Source organism: Ascaphus truei, unplaced genomic scaffold (assembly GCF_040206685.1).
Source record: "Ascaphus truei isolate aAscTru1 unplaced genomic scaffold, aAscTru1.hap1 HAP1_SCAFFOLD_377, whole genome shotgun sequence".
Taxonomy (NCBI): domain Eukaryota; kingdom Metazoa; phylum Chordata; class Amphibia; order Anura; family Ascaphidae; genus Ascaphus; species Ascaphus truei.
In genome coordinates, this window is record NW_027456708.1 from 36,882 (window position 1) to 56,309 (window position 19,428).

A 19,428-nucleotide genomic window follows, 5' to 3' on the forward strand; every position below is an offset into this window, starting at 1 on the left:
GACCCACTCTCACTCTCAGACCCACTCTCACTCAGACTGTCAGACCCACTCTCAGACTGTCAGACCCACTCTGTCAGACCCACTCTCTCTCTCTCTCTGACACACTCTCTCTCTGACACACATTCTCTCTCTCTCTCTCAGACACTCTCTCTCTCTCTCTCTCTCTCTCAGACACACACTATCCCTCTCTCTCAGACACACACTCTCCCTCTCTCTCTCAGACACACACTCTCCCTCTCTCTCTCAGACACACACTCTCCCTCTCTCTCTCAGACACACACTCTCCCTCTCTCTCTCAGACACACACTCTCCCTCTCTCTCTCAGACACACACTCTCCCTCTCTCTCTCAGACACACACTCTCCCTCTCTCTCTCAGACACACACTCTCCCTCTCTCTCTCAGACACACACTCTCCCTCTCTCTCTCAGACACACACTCTCCCTCTCTCTCTCAGACACACACTCTCCCTCTCTCTCTCAGACACACACTCTCCCTCTCTCTCTCAGACACACACTCTCCCTCTCTCTCTCAGACACACACTCTCCCTCTCTCTCTCAGACACACACTCTCCCTCTCTCTCTCAGACACACACTCTCCCTCTCTCTCTCAGACACACACTCTCCCTCTCTCTCTCAGACACACACTCTCCCTCTCTCTCTCAGACACACACTCTCCCTCTCTCTCTCAGACACACACTCTCCCACTCTCTCTCAGACACACACTCTCCCACTCTCTCTCAGACACACACTCTCCCACTCTCTCTCAGACACACACTCTCCCACTCTCTCTCAGACACACACTCTCCCACTCTCTCTCAGACACACACTCTCCCACTCTCTCTCAGACACACACTCTCCCACTCTCTCTCAGACACACACTCTCCCACTCTCTCTCAGACACACACTCTCCCACTCTCTCTCAGACACACACTCTCCCTCTCCCTCTCAGACACACACTCTCACTCTTCCTCTCAGACACACACTCTTCCTCTCAGACACACACTCTCCCTCTCAGACACACACTCTCCCTCTCAGACACACACTCTCCCTCTCAGACACACACTCTCCCTCTCAGACACACACTCTCCCTCTCAGACACACACTCTCCCTCTCAGACACACACTCTCCCTCTCAGACACACACTCTCCCTCTCAGACACACACTCTCCCTCTCAGACACACACTCTCCCTCTCAGACACACACTCTCCCTCTCACTCTCAGACCCACTCTCACTCTCAGACCCACTCTCACTCTCAGACCCACTCTCACTCTCAGACCCACTCTCACTCTCAGACCCACTCTCACTCTCAGACCCACTCTCACTCTCAGACCCACTCTCACTCTCAGACCCACTCTCACTCTCAGACCCACTCTCACTCTCAGACCCACTCTCACTCTCAGACCCACTCTCACTCTCAGACCCATTCTCACTCTCAGACCCACTCTCAGACCCACTCTCACTCTCAGACCCACTCTCACTCTCAGACCCACTCTCACTCTCAGACCCACTCTCACTCAGACTGTCAGACCGTCAGACCCACTCTGTCAGTCCCACTCTGACTGTCAGACCCTCTCTCTCTCTCTCAGACACACACTCTCCCTCTCTCTCTCAGACACACACTCTCCCTCTCTCTCTCAGACACACACTCTCCCTCTCTCTCTCAAGACACACACTCTACCTCTCTCTCTCAAGACACACACTCTCCCTCTCTCTCTCAAGACACACACTCTCCCTCTCTCAGACACACACACACACACTCGCTCAGACACACACACACACTCGCTCAGACACACACACTCGCTCAGACACACACACAAACTCGCTCAGACACACACACTCGCTCAGACACACTCTCTCAGACTCACACACACACTCTCTCTGACACACACAGGGGGAGGGAAATCTGATTGGGGGGGGATCGAAGCAGGTGCCCTCCGCAACTGCTTCTCGGTGTGGGGAGAAGGAGGACCGTGTAAGTGCGCAAGGGGGGGGGGGGGGGGAGAGCAGGGGGAGATCGGAGCAGGTGCCCTCCGCAACTACTTCTCTGTGTGGGGAGAAGGAGGACCGTGTAAGTGCGCAAGGGGGGGGGGGAATCTGAGCAGGGGGGATAGGAGCAGGTGCCCTCCTCCACAACGGCTACCTGGTGTGGGGAGGAGGGCCGTGTAAGTGCACGGGGGGAGAGGAGAGGGGAGGGGCGGAGCAGGGGGAGATCGGAGCAGGTACCCTCCACAACTGCTACCCGGTGTGGGGAGGAGGAGGAGAGGCAGTAGTGAGGTGTCTCTTCCACCGCAGACTCGTTCTTCTATCCCCCAAGCCTCTTATACCCCTTCCCCCCCCCATCCCCCACTCCTCTTATACCCTCTCCCCCCCGGAGCGCTGCTTACCCGCGCCGCCCTGGTGATACTCAGGTCCTTAATCACCTCAGGCGGCTGCTGCCACACACAGACAGTGACACACAAACACAGTGACCGTGACACAGACAGTGACACACACACACAGTGAGAGTGACACACACACAAACACACAGTGAGAGTGACACACACACACACAGTGAGAGTGACACACACACACACACACACACACACACACACAGTGAGAGTGACACACACACACACACACACACACACACACACACAGTGAGAGTGACACACACACACACACACACAGTGAGAGTGACACACACACACACAGTGAGAGTGACACACACACACACAGTGAGAGTGACACACACACACACAGTGAGAGTGACACACACACACACACACACACACACACACACACACAGTGAGAGTGACACACACACACACACACACACACAGTGAGAGTGACACACACACACACACACACACAGTGAGAGTGACACACACACACACACACACAGTGAGAGTGACACACACACACACACACACACACACACACAGTGAGAGTGACACACACACACACACAGTGAGAGTGACACACACACACACAGTGAGAGTGACACACACACACACACACACACACACACACACACTGAGAGTGACACACACACACACACACACACACACAGTGAGAGTGACACACACACACAGTGAGAGTGACACACACACACACACACACACACAGTGAGAGTGACACACACACACACACACAGTGAGAGTGACACACACACACACACACACACACACAGTGAGAGTGACACACACACACACACAGTGAGAGTGACACACACACACACACAGTGAGAGTGACACACACACACACACACACACAGTGAGAGTGACACACACACACACTCAGTGAGAGTGACACACACACACACAGTGAGAGTGACACACACACACACACACACACACAGTGAGAGTGACACACACACACACACACACACACACACAGTGAGAGTGACACACACACACACACAGTGAGAGTGACACACACACACACACTGAGAGTGACACACACACACACACACACACAGTGAGAGTGACACACACACACACTCAGTGAGAGTGACACACACACACACAGTGAGAGTGACACACACACACACACAGTGAGAGTGACACACACACACACACAGTGAGAGTGACACACACACACACACACACACACACACACACAGTGAGAGTGACACACACACACACACAGTGAGAGTGACACACACACACACAGTGAGAGTGACACACACACACACACAGTGAGAGTGACACACACACACAGTGAGAGTGACACACACACACACACACACACAGTGAGAGTGACACACACACACACACACACACACACACACACACACACACAGTGAGAGTGACACACACACACACACACACACACACACAGTGAGAGTGACACACACACACACACACACAGTGAGAGTGACACACACACACACACACACAGTGAGAGTGACACACACACACACAGTGAGAGTGACACACACACACAGTGAGAGTGACACACACACACACACACACACACACACACACACACACACACACACACACACACACACACACACTGTGAGAGTGACACACACACACACAGTGAGAGTGACACACACACACAGTGAGAGTGACACACACACACACACACACACACACAGTGAGAGTGACACACACACACACACACACACACACACACACACACACACAGTGAGAGTGACACACACACACACACACACACACACACACACACACACACACACACACACACACACAGTGAGAGTGACACACACACACACACACAGTGAGAGTGACACACACACACACACACACACACACACACACACAGTGAGAGTGACACACACACACACACAGTGAGAGTGACACACACACACACACACACACACAGCGAGAGTGACACACACACACACACACAGCGAGAGTGACACACACACAGCGAGAGTGACACACACACACACACACACACACACAGTGAGAGTGACACACACACACACACACACACACACACACACACAGTGAGAGTGACACACACACACACACACACAGTGAGAGTGACACACACACACACACACACAGTGAGAGTAACACACACACATACACACAGTGAGAGTAACACACACACACACACACACACACACACACACACACACACACACACACACACACACACACACACACACACACATACACACAGTGAGAGTGACATACACACAGTGAGAGTGACACAACACACACACACACATAGTGAGAGTGACACACACACAGTGAGAGTGACACACACAGTGAGAGTGACACACACACACACACACACACACACACACACACAGTGAGAGTGACACACACACACACACACACACACACACACACACACACACACACACACACACACACACACACACACACACACACACACACACTGAGAGTGACACACACACACACACACACACACACAGTGAGAGTGACACACACACACACACACACACACACACACACACACACACACACAGTGAGAGTGACACACACACACAGTGACAGTGACACACAGTGACAGTGACACACACAGTGACACACACACACACACACACAGTGACATTGACACACACACACACACACACACACACACACACACACACACACACACACACAGTGCCAGTGCCAGACACACACACACACACACACACACACACACACACACACACACACACACACACACACACACACACAGTGACATTGACACACACACACACACACACACACACACACACACACACAGTGACAGATACATACACAGTGACACACACACACACACACAATAATAAGGCCTCTCCCCCCTTGGGGTGGGTAATGTGTCTGGGAGGGGATATAGGGGGCATGTGGGTTACCTGGGTCCCGGGGATGGGCTGCTGGAGCAGCATGGCCAGTGCAGCTGAGAGACTGACAGGCCGCTGAGCCTAAAGGGAGGGACAGGGGGCGGAGCCTAAGGAGCCCGGCATTACTGGAGGAGAGAAGGGAAGGGGCAGTGCTGTAGGAAGAGGCGGGCCAACAAAAAAAAATCTTTTTTTAAACCATTCTTGCAGCCTGGCTTCCCGGGGGGCGGACTAAATGATCTCCGGCCCGCGGGCCGGACTTTCCCCACCCGTGCCCTAGGGGTTACACATTCCCTCATACCCAGCACCTGTTTTCAGCCGGGCAGCCACTGCAGCCTCAGTACTTTCTGGTTGAAGTCTGACGTCATCGCAGCATCTTTGACACTGATGACGTCACGTCGCCAAACAACTTGGAAAACCAAAAACAAAATAGAGAGTTACACAGAGACAGCTCAGCACACTTGCTGAACTGTGAGAAGTCACATTGCATAAGTTACACTTAAGTAACAGTAAAATTAAGCAACATGTACGCACTATATTGGTGCCATAAAGGATATTTAATGACTATACATTAGTGACTGGGAGCAGCCATGCTGATATTTTCTTTCTTAGATGATATTTCTGCCAAAACGAAGGGGTTAAAGCTGAAAAGGAGCAAGTTAAAAGATAGTTCAGTTTTATGAGCTTACAGTCAAAAGCAGCATTATTACACACATTTATCTGGGCATAAGATAACAAGGCAAACTACAAACCATTAGGGATATATAGATTAAAAGATGTAACTCTTATTATAGATAGTGCAGACACATAGACACATAGGCTAGATCATAAGTGTTATCTAGTAGCTTATTAATAATAGAGTAGACTTAAGTGGGATAAACAGAATAGTAGAATCCATAGCGCTCGTGGGCCAGAGTGACAGAGATTTAAACCTGTGTCTCTGGTATATCCACCCGCATATATCTGGGTTAATAGTAGGGGCTGACCTTGCCCTAGGAACCAGTCTAGTTAAAGTCACAATACTTACTTCGACAGGGAGATTCTGCTGCTGCTGGAGAAGCCCCATGAGACAGGACAAGGGCTCGGCAGCGAGCACACGTCAGTGGAACGCATGTGAATATAAATATATGTTCCACTGACTGCATTACACAGTGATTTAGTGACCCCTCCAGCCGAATCTTCGCCGATTGATTTTTTAAAGGCAGCTTGAACGGCTGCTTTAAATCTAACCTAGCGGCGAGAAAACATGAAATCACTTGGAGTACAAGATTTCCCTGAAAAGGATAAAATCCCCATTTAACCCTTTGGTGCCCTTTTAATGTAGCTGCTATGTCACCGCGTCTGGCCCCATGATGTAATAGCTACGTCATAGTAATCCTGCTGGGTTTCCTACGGGAGATGACATTCTGTGCTCCTGTGCAGGGCAGGACGGATCTATCACTACGTGGGATAGAAGGGAGGGGGTCTCCCCGTCCGTTCTGTCATCATGAGAGAGCGATCACGTGACCCCTGCATCACTCAAAGGGTTAAAATAACTCTTTGTGTATTGTGAAAGAAATCCTGTTCTGTATTTGTCCAGGAACATTTATGTGTTTGACTAATGAGGGCATTATAATTACTTTGTTTTCTATGGAAGTGTTATGTTTTTTTGTTTGCTAAACGGGATTTTTAATTTGACAATTTGCTACATTTAACCTATTAAATATGCCATTGTTGTTGGTTCACGTTCTTCCTAGGAGGGACTGCCCTTTTAAATACCATTATCTACTCACGTGACCGGCCCTGCGCTCAAACTAGAAAATTAATGTCGTCTACGCTTCCGCACACTTGCGGAAGCGTGCGCGATCCCCTGCTAAAGCCGCTCTCATTGCGGCTGCAGGGGCTCACTGCCGAGCATGAGTGTGGCTCAGCACGGGTCAGGGCCTAAGTGCTGACCATGCCCGTGGCCTTAGGCTACGGCTCCAGTGGTCACTACTGCACACGCGTCTGATTGCCTAGCGCAGCGTTTTCCAAATCGCTCTCTAGCAGTGCGGCACTTCCGGTGCCTGCTAGAGTGTGTGCGTGCAGCCCTGACCACCTCCTGCTTCCTCCTCCCCCCACTGCTGCTTACACCTCCTGCCCTGCTGCCTCCTCACCCCCCACTGCCACCTCCTCGCCTGCCCACCGCCACCTCCTCCTCTTGCCCCACTGCCTTCTGTAGTGCCTCCTCCTCCTCTTGCCCCTCTGCCTCCTGCCTCGCCGCCTACTCCTCTTGCCACGCTGCCTCCTGCCCCGCCGCCTCTGCCTCCACCTCCTTCGCTCCCCCGCCCGCCGCCGGCAACTGCAGGGCAGGATACGAGGTAGGCATATTCGTGGGGGGGGGGGGAGATCCATGGTGGTGATGGGTGGGTGGGGAGATCCATGGTGGCAGAGGGTGGGTAGGGAGTGATGGGAGATGCAGGGGGGGTATATGAGGATGATGAGGGGTGCAGGGGAGAAATGATTATGATGAGGGGTGCTGGGGAGATATGTATTTTAAAAATGTACTGGGGCAGTGGGGGTCATTTTAAAATGTAGTGGGGCAGTGGGTGATTTTTAAAAATGTATTGGAGCAGTAGGGGTCTTTTAAAAATGTATTGGGGCAGTGGGGGTCTTTTAAAAATGTTTTGGGGCGGTGGGTGTCTTTTAAAAATGTTTTGGGGCGATGGGAGTCTTTTAAAAATGATCTTGAACCAAAAACATTTTTCGCATGCGGCTTATCTCTTTTTTGTTTTTTTTTCATGTGCTACGCTAAAAATATTGAAGGGGTTCCATTCTGTTTTACAAAAAATAAAAGGGTTCCACGACTAAATTTAATTGGGAAACACTGGCCTAGCGGCACGTACACGGGTAAAATCTGCGATCTGTGGTCTGTGGAGCAATGGGATGTGCGGGGGACGTGGCCATGGCGGGGGGGGGGGGGGGGGAGGAGTTTCAAGCCCAAACTGACATTGTAACCTCATTAGACTGTGGCTCAAGGCTTTTTTTTATACTGTAGAAGTGATAAGTTAATTCAATGAATACCAGGGCAGAATAGATATTTACACTCTGAAAAAGTGTTACAGGAATGGGGTGAAAAGTAATCCCCTCATTCAAACCACATGGGGTTAATGTTATCTCTGTCCAAGGAGACTACTAGTGCCATTGTATTCAATCTACACATCCTGGATTAGCTCTATCTCTAAGAAATTTGCTGGTCATTAAGGACACTTTTAAGGACAATCAGAGATGTGCGCATCATTAACACCATTCAGGTGTACACATTTCCTCCCACCTTAAACATAATTTTTTACAGAATAGAAGAATCATAATACTGCTCAATAAATAATGATTCGCTTAGCTGATGTGGTTCTCCAAAGCCCCAGTTTTGATCTCTGAATTCGCAACTACTACAATGTAAATAAACTTGTTTTGATTAACAGCATGATTCACTTCAGCCCTATGTCCAGTCAGAGCATAAGCTGCAGACCACATGTCTCCTATAATCAAATCGGAGCAGACATAGGTAATAATAGATAGCAACGGGTTACTATGATGCTTCAACCAATTGTAACAATCAGAAGTAAGCATTTTATGACAGCTATAGCAACGAAAACAGACCGGTGTACATGAGTGCACAAAAGACATTGACCAATCACTGACCTTGCCGATAGTCATGTGGTCAGAGGTAACTAATTGAAGTGCACTACACTACTGCTGTAACCGAGAGTGACGCGCAACTATGACGTGACGTCTCGCGAGACCAATCAGAAGTTAGCATTAATCGGTATCCATGGCGACCATTACACTTAAAAACCCGCCAGAATCACTCTGAAACCGCCCCGTTGAAGCCTATCAGGTGAAACATATGTTGGGTATGTTCAGCGTCACTCCCTGGTGCGCAGGCTAATCGGTGATTTCCTGTCAGAGCGTTTCGGAGCCTTCACCGTGGGAAGCACAACGCTCTGACTTAGATCCTATCTCATATTGTTCTACTGCACCGACACACTTTATTCGAGCAAATACCCGGTATGTACCTGGCAGATACCTGGAATGCGCCGCTCCTCACCTCTGACAAGCCCCGTTGCATTTGCCTTCCCAGCCTGGGTTCATGCCTGGCTGATGGGCGGCTAATCTGTTAAATGATAATGATTAGGATTTAATAGGCTGCAATGCTTCGCGTGTCTACCAGATGGCATAAATTTATGAATTGTAATGCAGTATATATATATGTACTGTGCAGTATTGCAGCCAACGGGAATAAAATGCTTCAATCCCTGCCGGAAAATAACTCAATGCACTCGGGCAGAAAACAGTCACAAACCTCAATACACCCGGGTATACCCGAATTCGTGGGACTAGCCGAGCTCGAATAAAGTGTGTCGCCAGTGTATGTACCTTGCAGTGCTATTCCTACCACTATGGATAATATGAGCTAAACTCCACTCACAGGAGCGTTTGGTCAGTGTATGCTGAGTGATTCACCATTACAGACCTACAGGCTCAGTAACTTCTGCACCTGTCGGTCTGGTGACATATTGTATGTATATAGGTGTGTGGACTAAATATATAGCTGAGGCAGATCTCAGGTCTATACATTACTACCAGTCCACTCTTCATCAAGTACCCCACATACAAACACTTACACAGGCACACAGGGTGTCTACTCTTACTACAGAGCAAGCACTCTCATATAACATCACACCCTTCTATAGAAAAGGGTTCCATGGTACATCTTGGATCAGATGTCTGACAACTTAAGGTTACATTGAAATAGCTATTACTACAGTTAATTCAATAGTATAATTGTGGTACACGACAAGGTTAAATAGCTATTTTCATCTCCAATATTAGCGTCTAGTTCTAGCACACCGACGTCTCCTTTCATTTTTAATTTGTTTTCATTATTTTAGTTCATTCTACACTTCACTACATATATATTTTAACTAATTATATTAATCTGATAGGGGTGTCTCTTCATAATAGTGCTACATAATAGGGAGCTTTCTCTACCTCTGTCTACAATATTATTCACTCCCAGTCAGCACCACCCCTGCACTAGCTATTGTAGTGAAGTTCTCCGTTACAACAGGATTTTACTATACCCTCCTTGGCGTTGTGCGGGGTACACACTTATCCTTCAGGGGGTACCTCTCCCTCTTTGTGTTTAATACATCTTAAAATTCTAACTTAAACACACTCTAAAGAATATAAATATTGAGTCCTTAAAAAAAAAAATGTTCGGAAAGACCGGCCTGGAGTATTATTCCCCCCGTAGGTTAACTTGAAGTGGCTGTGAGTGATGTGGGTGGAGCTGGGATGAGCTTCACGTGTGCCATGTGAATCCAGGAAGAGACCTCTGCCACTTTAATTGCTGTAATGGTGGTGAGTAGAACTTTAAATGGGCCTTATCATCTGGGATGAAAAACATTCTTACATAGGAAATGCTTAATTCGAGTTGGTGCACTTTCAACTTTGACCTGTGCCTAGAGAGACTCAAAAATATATTAGTTGCATACAATACAGTACTTACTAATTGTTTTACTAAGCAGTCAATGTGGACTTGACTTTGCTACAATCTAAATTCCTAAGACTTGGTGCCCCAGCTACTGCCAAACCAATTCATTCCATAGTTAACTCTATTCTGTCTGCAGGCCATATCCCTAAGACCTGCAAAACTGCCAGAATTGTCCCAATCTTGAAAAGTGAGGACAAAAAACACTGTAATAAATTAGCAACTAGGATATTGGTTGCTTGGTCTGCAGCAGAATTAGAATTATATATATATTACACAGTGATTTTGACAATAACTACTGCTTATAATAAAAAGGACACAGTTGGAAAGAAAATGGTTAAAAGATATAAAATACATCACATATTCAGTTAATAGACAAATGATTTTATATATGCCTCCACAGTAATTTCTCAAATGGAATAATATAGTCTCCTTATAAAGTGCCGAGCACACTGCTTGCGTTCTGCCTTTAAAAGACACTCAACATTTTCATTTGATTAAAAATAATTTCAGAGCTTGTTCATCTGGGCATACCGCCAGCCTGGGTGTTGCGCCAAATGACCTCGAACAGATAAGAACGTTTTTTCCATAAACTACATAATAATTACTGGATTGCAACACTAGCTCGGAGCCAAAATGCAGCTTCCTCTACAGCCCTAAAAATTACATTTTTATGGCATCCCAAAAATAAAAACAACGGGACATTTGTACCAATAGGTCAGATAATTTATAAACACAAAATAAATTCCAACAAGAGCATGCTGCGTTCCTAAACTCTTTCCTCTGAACGCCTTCTGAAAGAAATCTCATACTCTCGCAAACTTCCTTCACTACAAATTTATGCTATCCTGTTTCAACTCTGCCCTCTCTCAAGCTAAACAAACCTAGTTTTCTTCATGACTCAACACGCACAAGTCTAACCCACGCCAATTCTTACTTCATCTCACCTCAGGATTTTGCTGACTATTTTAAGGAAAAGGTGGAATCCATACATCAGAACACCCACTCTGAATCCAAAGCCCTCTCCCGCTTTAAACCTTTCTCACTGACTGCCCCACTCCTCTTGAAATGCCCTTTCTCTCAATACCTGACTTGCACCCTCTCTATCCACCTTAAGGCCTCGGTCCCGCTGCGCTCGTTGGCGCGGGCGGCGGGTCGCGAGTTCCCCACCAGCAGGGGAATCCTCGCGAGCCGGTCCCGGTCCCCACTGGCTGCACAGCTGACTACACGCTGTAGCGCGTCAGCCGCTGGAGACACCAGAGAATGGTGTTTTCTAGCTTTGACGCGTGACGTGTGTGGCTGTGAGCCAATGGGGAGGGGAGGCTTCGGGAGGAGGAGAGGCTTCGGGGAGCGGGAGGAGTGTGGAGTGAAAGCAGGTGAGTGCCTTTCTCTGTGTGTGTGTCTGAGTGCGTGCGTGCCTGTGTGTGTATGTGTCTGAGTGCGTGAGTGCCTGTCTGTGTGTGTGTGTGCCCGAGTGCCTGCCTCTGTCTGTATGTGTGTGTGTGTATGAGTGCGTGAGTGCCTGCCTGTGTGTGCGCGCGTGTGTGTGTGTATGAGTGTGTGAGTGCCTGCCTGTGTGTGTGTGTGTGTGTGTGCGCGTGTATGAATGAGTGCCTGCGTGTGTGTGTTTAAACTTACCTTCCAGCCCGAGTCCGTGGAGGGAGGGGGGGGGGGAGAGTAGCGGGTCCCTCCGCTCAAGCCACGCCCCCCCTCCCTGTCAAACCTCCCACCTCCCGCCCACCTCCCGATCAAACCTCCCACCTCCCGCCCACCTCCCGATCAAACCTCCCACCTCCCGCCCACCTCCCGCTCCCGCTCCCTACAGACCGCAGATCGCGGTCTGTGTATCTCAGCGCACCGCCTGTCAGCAGCGCAGGTGCGCTGACTCTGGGAGCGGGGCCTTAGCCTTAGACACGCTTGCTTAAAGAAGCATATGAATAGTACTGTGAATAATACTGGACACATGATACATAACAGCTTGGACCCCTGCAGGCGCACTTCCCAGAATTCCCTCCTTTTTCTTTTTTTAAATATTCCCAAACATATCCTAATCCTATAGAAATAAACTTGAAATGTGTTTTTACTGGTTACACACAAACAGAAAACACACACTTGGTCTCTTAAGTTACAGAGCTAGTTAACTTTTCATGTCTGGATTGCGAATGCTGCGCATTATTTAAACTGGAGGGGAGGGGCTGTTTCTCTCCTATCTTTGAGATAGAAATCCAGCAAACAGAAAAGAATGTGTCTGGTTTAAAAACCTCATTCGTCTGTCCAGAACGAATAAACCTTTTAAATTATCACCAGTGACAGGGCTGAATATCATATGCCCATTCTTTTTTTTTTTTTACGCTCTCCACTCCTTCACACTGAGAATAATTCAGGAAAAATTCATCAGAGATACAAACAAACTTTTTACATGAGATAGCATTTTTTTTTAGCTGGGACTTGCACCCTGAGCCTTCCCGAGTGAACCAGCAGTTCCCCGATTTTCACTCTGATAGGGGCACTCTCTCTGCCAATGGCCAAAATTACCACAGTAAAAACAGGCACTATTATTCTGAGCTCTTCCTCCTGGCTGATTTCTGAGTCCAGCAAAAGATCTCTGTCTATTATGTCTTCTGCCTTGTCTCCTATCATGGTTTCGTCCATTATTAAAATACATTGCCTTATTCCCTTGCCGAGAAGGGGGCACAAAGCAACCTGCCGCATAATCTACAAACGAGTCACAATAATTATTACCAGCCGGAGCAACAAATTCTTTAGGAGTCTTACCAGGTTTACGCTTGCAAAGGACAACATGTTTAGTATTATTCTTAATAACCTCTGGCTTACTTCCAGAGTCCATTAGTAGCTAATAGAAAAATAGCGAAATTATAACAAATATTAGATATGTAATTAGCATTCTTATACGTTACACAATGTACAAAAGTCGTGCATCTAGATCAGAGATGACAGCCCAGTCTGGTTTTTAGGATTTCAACCTAGACTTCCTGACACACACACTCAGTACCCTGTGGGAATGTTGCTTCTGACACCAATTGTTAGATTCGTAAACTTAAAATACACCGGGGACCACCTCGGACAGCTGGCCGTGACTGGAAGCAGTATTGCTCGATCCGGGGAGACTTAACCACGCCCATGGCTGTTGCACCTCAATCTGGTGACGTATGAGCGCTCGAGAAATGAAGAAAGAGAGAGAGTGATTCTGATTCTTCATCTCAACTTTATTGCGGAAAAGCAATGCTATTTATACAGAAAAATAAAGTGTTAATTATAGGCGTAAATTGGAGGCGTAACAATATTAGCATATTACAAATAACAACTTAGCTGGGAAATTTCCACTCATACACATTATCTATAGCAGTGATTCTCAACCAGGGCTCCGCGGAACCCTTGGGCTCCGTGGAGCAGTCCCAGGGGTTCTGCCTGGCTGCCCTCACACACTGCAGCCCCAGGCTCTCCCCCTCTACTCTCCTCCCATCCTCCTCTCTCTTAGGAGCGCACATGCAGTCCTCGCCTCAAGCATCCTGCTTAATGATCAGTGGTGTCGGAGGAGAGGCTGCTGCTGCTTCTTCTGTAAAACTCTGCATGTGAGTTACGGGAGGAGTGGGGGGTGGGGGGGAGGAGATGCTGCTTCTGTAAAACTCTTGGCTATGTTCTACTATAACTGAAAACAATTTGCAGAAGCTGGAAAATACTTCCTACATATGTGAAGGTCGCTTTTCTGCTTACATATACCATTTAACGTAGGGAAAAGTTCAAGCAGACAAAATGGAGGTCCTGGCTTTATTTTAACCCTTTCAGTCCCTTTCACTTTGAGACCTCACTAACTGTCCCAATTTTAGGTTGGTAAATTGTGCGAGAAACGAGGAAGAACAGAACTTTGTGGCGTTGCAGTAACACAGGAAAATCTACTACAGAACCTGCACAGACCTCCCCCCACACACAGATCTCCTGGTCTGGTATGGAGATGAATATAAAAAGAGCTTGGTATCAAGTGGGGTACGCTGTGGAAAAGTAACGCGCCAGCACAAGGTAATCAGGAATATGTGTGTTACGTGGTTTTTACATCTCTATTGTCTTATTACTGATGTTAAATTGCAAAATGTGATAGATCTGCATACACCATTACTGGTCAACTAGAACTTAATATAACTAAACCTGACTTGAGTCAAAGGGCCAGATGCATCAAACTGCGGTATCCAAAAATGCCATATTACCGGCCTTAAAATGTGCCTTAATAGCGTGCAATGAATCAGTGTTGTAGCGCCAAAAATAAAGCACTTTTTTTCGGACCTGTTAAAAGCATCATATCTGATACAAAACAGGCATAGAACCACATTTTCAAGTAAAAACTGCCATACATCAAGTATGACACCCCTATGGGATAATCCTTTATTTGCTCCGGGACTGATCAGTACCAACTTCGCAATCTGGAAAGCTAACCACCTCAATAGATTAACAGATCTGGAGGGTAGAAGAGGCATACAAACATTTGATATTCTGAAAGCCAATAAAAGTATCCCAAATGCTGAATTCTTTAGATACCTCCAGATCAGAGCATTTTACCAGGCTCATCAACCGATAAATCAATGAACAAACTTCGAAAAGCTCTGTCGTTCAGGGACAACCACTAAGGGACTCATATCGCAGTTGTACAAGGAAGTAACGGTTTCGGGTGCAGCAGTGACGGAAAAACTAGGTTACATGACCAGATGGGAGTCAGACTTGGGGGAGGTGTTGCAGCTAGAGGAGTGGACGAAAATCGCAGTGGCAGTCTCCAAGAGCTCCATGTGCACGACCCTACGGGAGAATGCATATAAAGTTATGATGAGATGGTACTACACTCCCACAAAATTAGCTAAATTCCTGCCTAGTTACTCCCCATTGTGTCCTAGACAATGTGGACAGCAAGCAGACTTGTTGCACATGCTGTGGTCTTGCCCCAAAATAGTCGGGGTCTGGGAACACATCAAAGATTGGCTGAACAGTATCTTAGATGTAGAGGTCTCGTGGCTGTTCCTTCTGAACAGACCGTTAAAAGGCCTAACCAAACACGCTCATAAACTGATAACTCACTTCACAACGGCAATGCGGGGGGAGATCACAGCCCGTTGGAAACAAAATGCGATTCCATTGATAGCGGCAATTCGGAACAGAATCTGGAAGGTATGTCAGATGGAGAAGCTGACCAGCCTATCAAAAGACACAGGCGAAAACTATCTAAAAGTCTGGATGCCGTGGCTGGCCCAGTTAGATATACCGGGGGTAGAAAGGTCCGCAATTTGGCAATGATAAAGAGAAATGCGTTCTCCCTTGGGACGGCAGCACAGAAAAAAAAAATAGACAGACGGGATAATTCAGAGATACTAGGAGTCCCGCGGACGAGGCCGGGGAGGGCGCGGACGAGGCCGGGGAGACCCCAGCCCCCCCCCCCCTGTAAGAGATGGGCCGGAGGTAATAAGGCTCACAGTGGAACCACAGCGGAAGATACCCCCCCACCCCCCATTTTCTTTACTTTTAGACTAGAGGTGTCTGTCTGTCTCCCCAGTCTGTCTTGTGAATAGTTAGACTACATAGACGCTGGACTCTGTTCTGATATTGATGTGGATAAAAATGTTTGCAATGTCTGAAGTACATGTGACCCTTCAATAAAATTTCAGTTGAAAAAAAGTTGGGTCATCCTATAACTATTAGAGACCTGGTACATGGTGCGGTAACGTGAACACCCGGTGACTGATATGTGAGCTTCTAATGAGAAACGTATTCTATTCATTGTACAAATATTTTTTAATTATACCTTCAAAACTGAACCTATCGACTTACCATCTATCAAATTATTTCTGACACTTTAATTGGTGTTTTGCAGCTAGTGAGATTTCCTTTTAAATCGTTAGATATTATGATCCACTTTAAATGTATAATCCTCTACATCTACTCTCCCCCTGCCCTAATGCTGCACATTTTGTGCTAAACCCTTCATTTTTGCAATGTACATCTACAGTTTACTTCCTGAACTTTTGGGATATGCCAATTTACCTCTCCTGCATGACCTTTTGTAAGACAGTTTGTGTAACAGTTTTTTGACTCGTCTAGTACAAAGACAAGCTCCAATAATCCACCCATGCCAACACTGCAATGTTGCTTTTAGCAGTCAGGATTACCTCCTCAAACATCTGAAGTTCAAACACCCAGCTGAGTATATGGAAAAGATGAGGACAGAAAATTCTTGCAACATTCCAATAAATATGACAGAAAATGCATCTTTCAACCAGTCAAGGCAATTAATAAACAATATAACTGCTTCTCATTCCAAAAGATATATATTAGCAGATGCCACAGGAAAAGATCTTGGAGAAAGTGGGAAGAGTCTGACTTGGTTATTAGACCAGAATGCATAGAAGAGAACACAGACCGAGGAGAGACCGCATGTATGTGAGGAATGTGGGAAGGGATTTAGTGACTTATCCAAGATGAACATACACAAGAGGACACACACAGGGGAGAGACCGCATGTGTGTGGGGAATGTGGGAAGGGATTTAGTTACTTGTCCAAGCTGAACATACACCAGAGAACACACACAGGGGATTGACCGCATGTATGTGGGGAATGTGGGAAGGGATTTAGTGACTTATCCAGCCTGAACACACACCAGAGGACACACACAGGGGAGAGACCGCATGTATGTGGGGAATGTGGAAAAGGATTTAGTCTGTTGTCCCACCTGAACAGACACAAGAGGACACACACAGGGGAGAGACCGCATGTATGTGGGGAATGTGGGAAGGGATTTAGTCAGTTATACAGCCTATACACACACAAGAGGACACACACAGGGGAGAGACCGCATGTATGTGAGGAATGTGGTAAAGGATTTAGTCAGTTATCTCACCTGAACACACACAAGGTGACACACACAGGGGAGAGACCGCATGTATGTGGGGAATATGGGAAGGGATTTAGTGTGTCATCCAGCCTGGACACACACAAGAGGACACACACAGGGGAGAGACCGCATGTATGTGGGGAATGTGGGAAGGGATTTAGTGCGTCATCCAGCCTGGACACACACAAGAGGACACACACAGGGGAGAGACTGCATGTATGTGGGGAATGTGGGAAGGGATTTAGTGCGTCATCCAGGCTGAACACGCACAAGAGGACACACAGGGGAGAGACCGCATGTATGTGGGGAATGTGGGAAGGGATTTAGTCAGTTATCCAGCCTGAATACACACCAGAGGAGACATACAGGGGAGAGACCGCATGTATGTGGGGAATGTGGGAAGGGATTTAGTCAGTTATCCAGCCTGAGGACACACAAGATGACACACACAGGGGAGAGACCGCATGTATGTGGGGAATGTGGGAAGGGATTTAGTGCGTCATCCAGCCTGGACACACACAAGAGGACACACACAGGGGAGAGACTGCATGTATGTGGGGAATGTGGGAAGGGATTTAGTGCGTCATCCAGGCTGAACACGCACAAGAGGACACACACAGGGGAGAGACCGCATGTATGTGGGGAATGTGGGAAAGGATTTAGTGACTTGTCCAAGCTGAACATACACCAGAGGACACACACAGGGGAGAGACCGCTTGTATGTGGGGAATGTGGGAAGGGATTTAGTGAGTTATCCAGTCTGTACACACACAAGAGGACACACACAGGGGAGAAACCGCATGTATGTGGGGAATGTGGGAAGAGATTTAGCCAGTTATCCAGCCTGAACACACACAAGATGACACACACAGGGGAGAGACCACATGTATGTGGGGAATGTGGGAAGGGATTTAGTTGGTTATCCAGCCTCGATACACACAAGAGGACACACACAGGAGAGAGACCGCATGTATGTGGGGAATGTGGGAAGGGATTTAGTGCGTCATCCAACCTGAACACGCACAAGAGTTTATTGTAGTTTTTTTTAAAGAAACATTGTCCTCTTAATGTTTTATATTTCCATGCTGATGGGTCTAATAAAATGTGCGTTCCCCATTATGCTGAAGCGTTCTGTAGCCTCACTTAGCTGTGAATCGGAATAGTTTCACCGCGTCCAATTTGCCGTTGGCATTAGGCCACAGACGGACCCTCCGCTTCTAATGTAAGTTGTATTACTGTTTTGGGTATGGGGTTAATTTAAGGGGTTTGGGGTAGGGTGTTTTAGGGTAAGGGATTAAGGTGTGTTGTTTTAGGGTAAGAGGAGTGTGACGGCCTTCATAATAAATGTGAAGGGACTGGGAAGGCACGGGAGTGTGGGGAGGGGGGGGACACGGAACTGGAAGCTCCTCACTCACCTCTGGGTTTTGTTTGGGGCAAGTTCTGTTTTTGTGGGAAAGTGAGCTTTGTGTTTCCAGGCAGATGTGGGACAGGAGTCAGGTGATTGGCTGGGAGCTGGTGCTGAGCAGGTGGGCAGAGTGCTGTTATTGGGCAAGCCAGAAGGGGTGCGTGGCTAGGGAGTTTGGGCGGGAAAATGGAAGGTACGGTATATAGAGACGAAGCAGATAGGGAAATTACCTGTGGTTAGGGGACGTTGGCTGCCCCACTCCCCTCCCTATGTGTTATAATTATAACAGCTAGTTATACTGTATATAGCAGT

The 19,428-nt window shown here is 47.6% G+C and overlaps 1 protein-coding gene and 1 pseudogene across 2 annotated transcripts in view; both read left to right on the plus strand.

Annotated features, from left to right (window-relative positions):
* Positions 1-18,070, plus strand: part of LOC142483867 (uncharacterized) — a 46,450-nt pseudogene extending 28,380 nt beyond the window's left edge.
* Positions 1-19,428, plus strand: part of LOC142483865 (uncharacterized) — a 207,538-nt gene that overhangs the window by 1,101 nt on the left and 187,009 nt on the right. The window contains exon 2 of one of the 2 annotated variants that reach the window (XR_012797475.1): positions 14,670-16,914. The exons of the other annotated variant lie outside the window; for it this stretch is intronic. The gene's annotated coding sequence lies outside the window, so the exon portion shown is untranslated. Of the gene's footprint in view, positions 1-14,669; positions 16,915-19,428 lie in introns of those variants that run through there. 2 annotated transcript variants of the gene reach the window in all.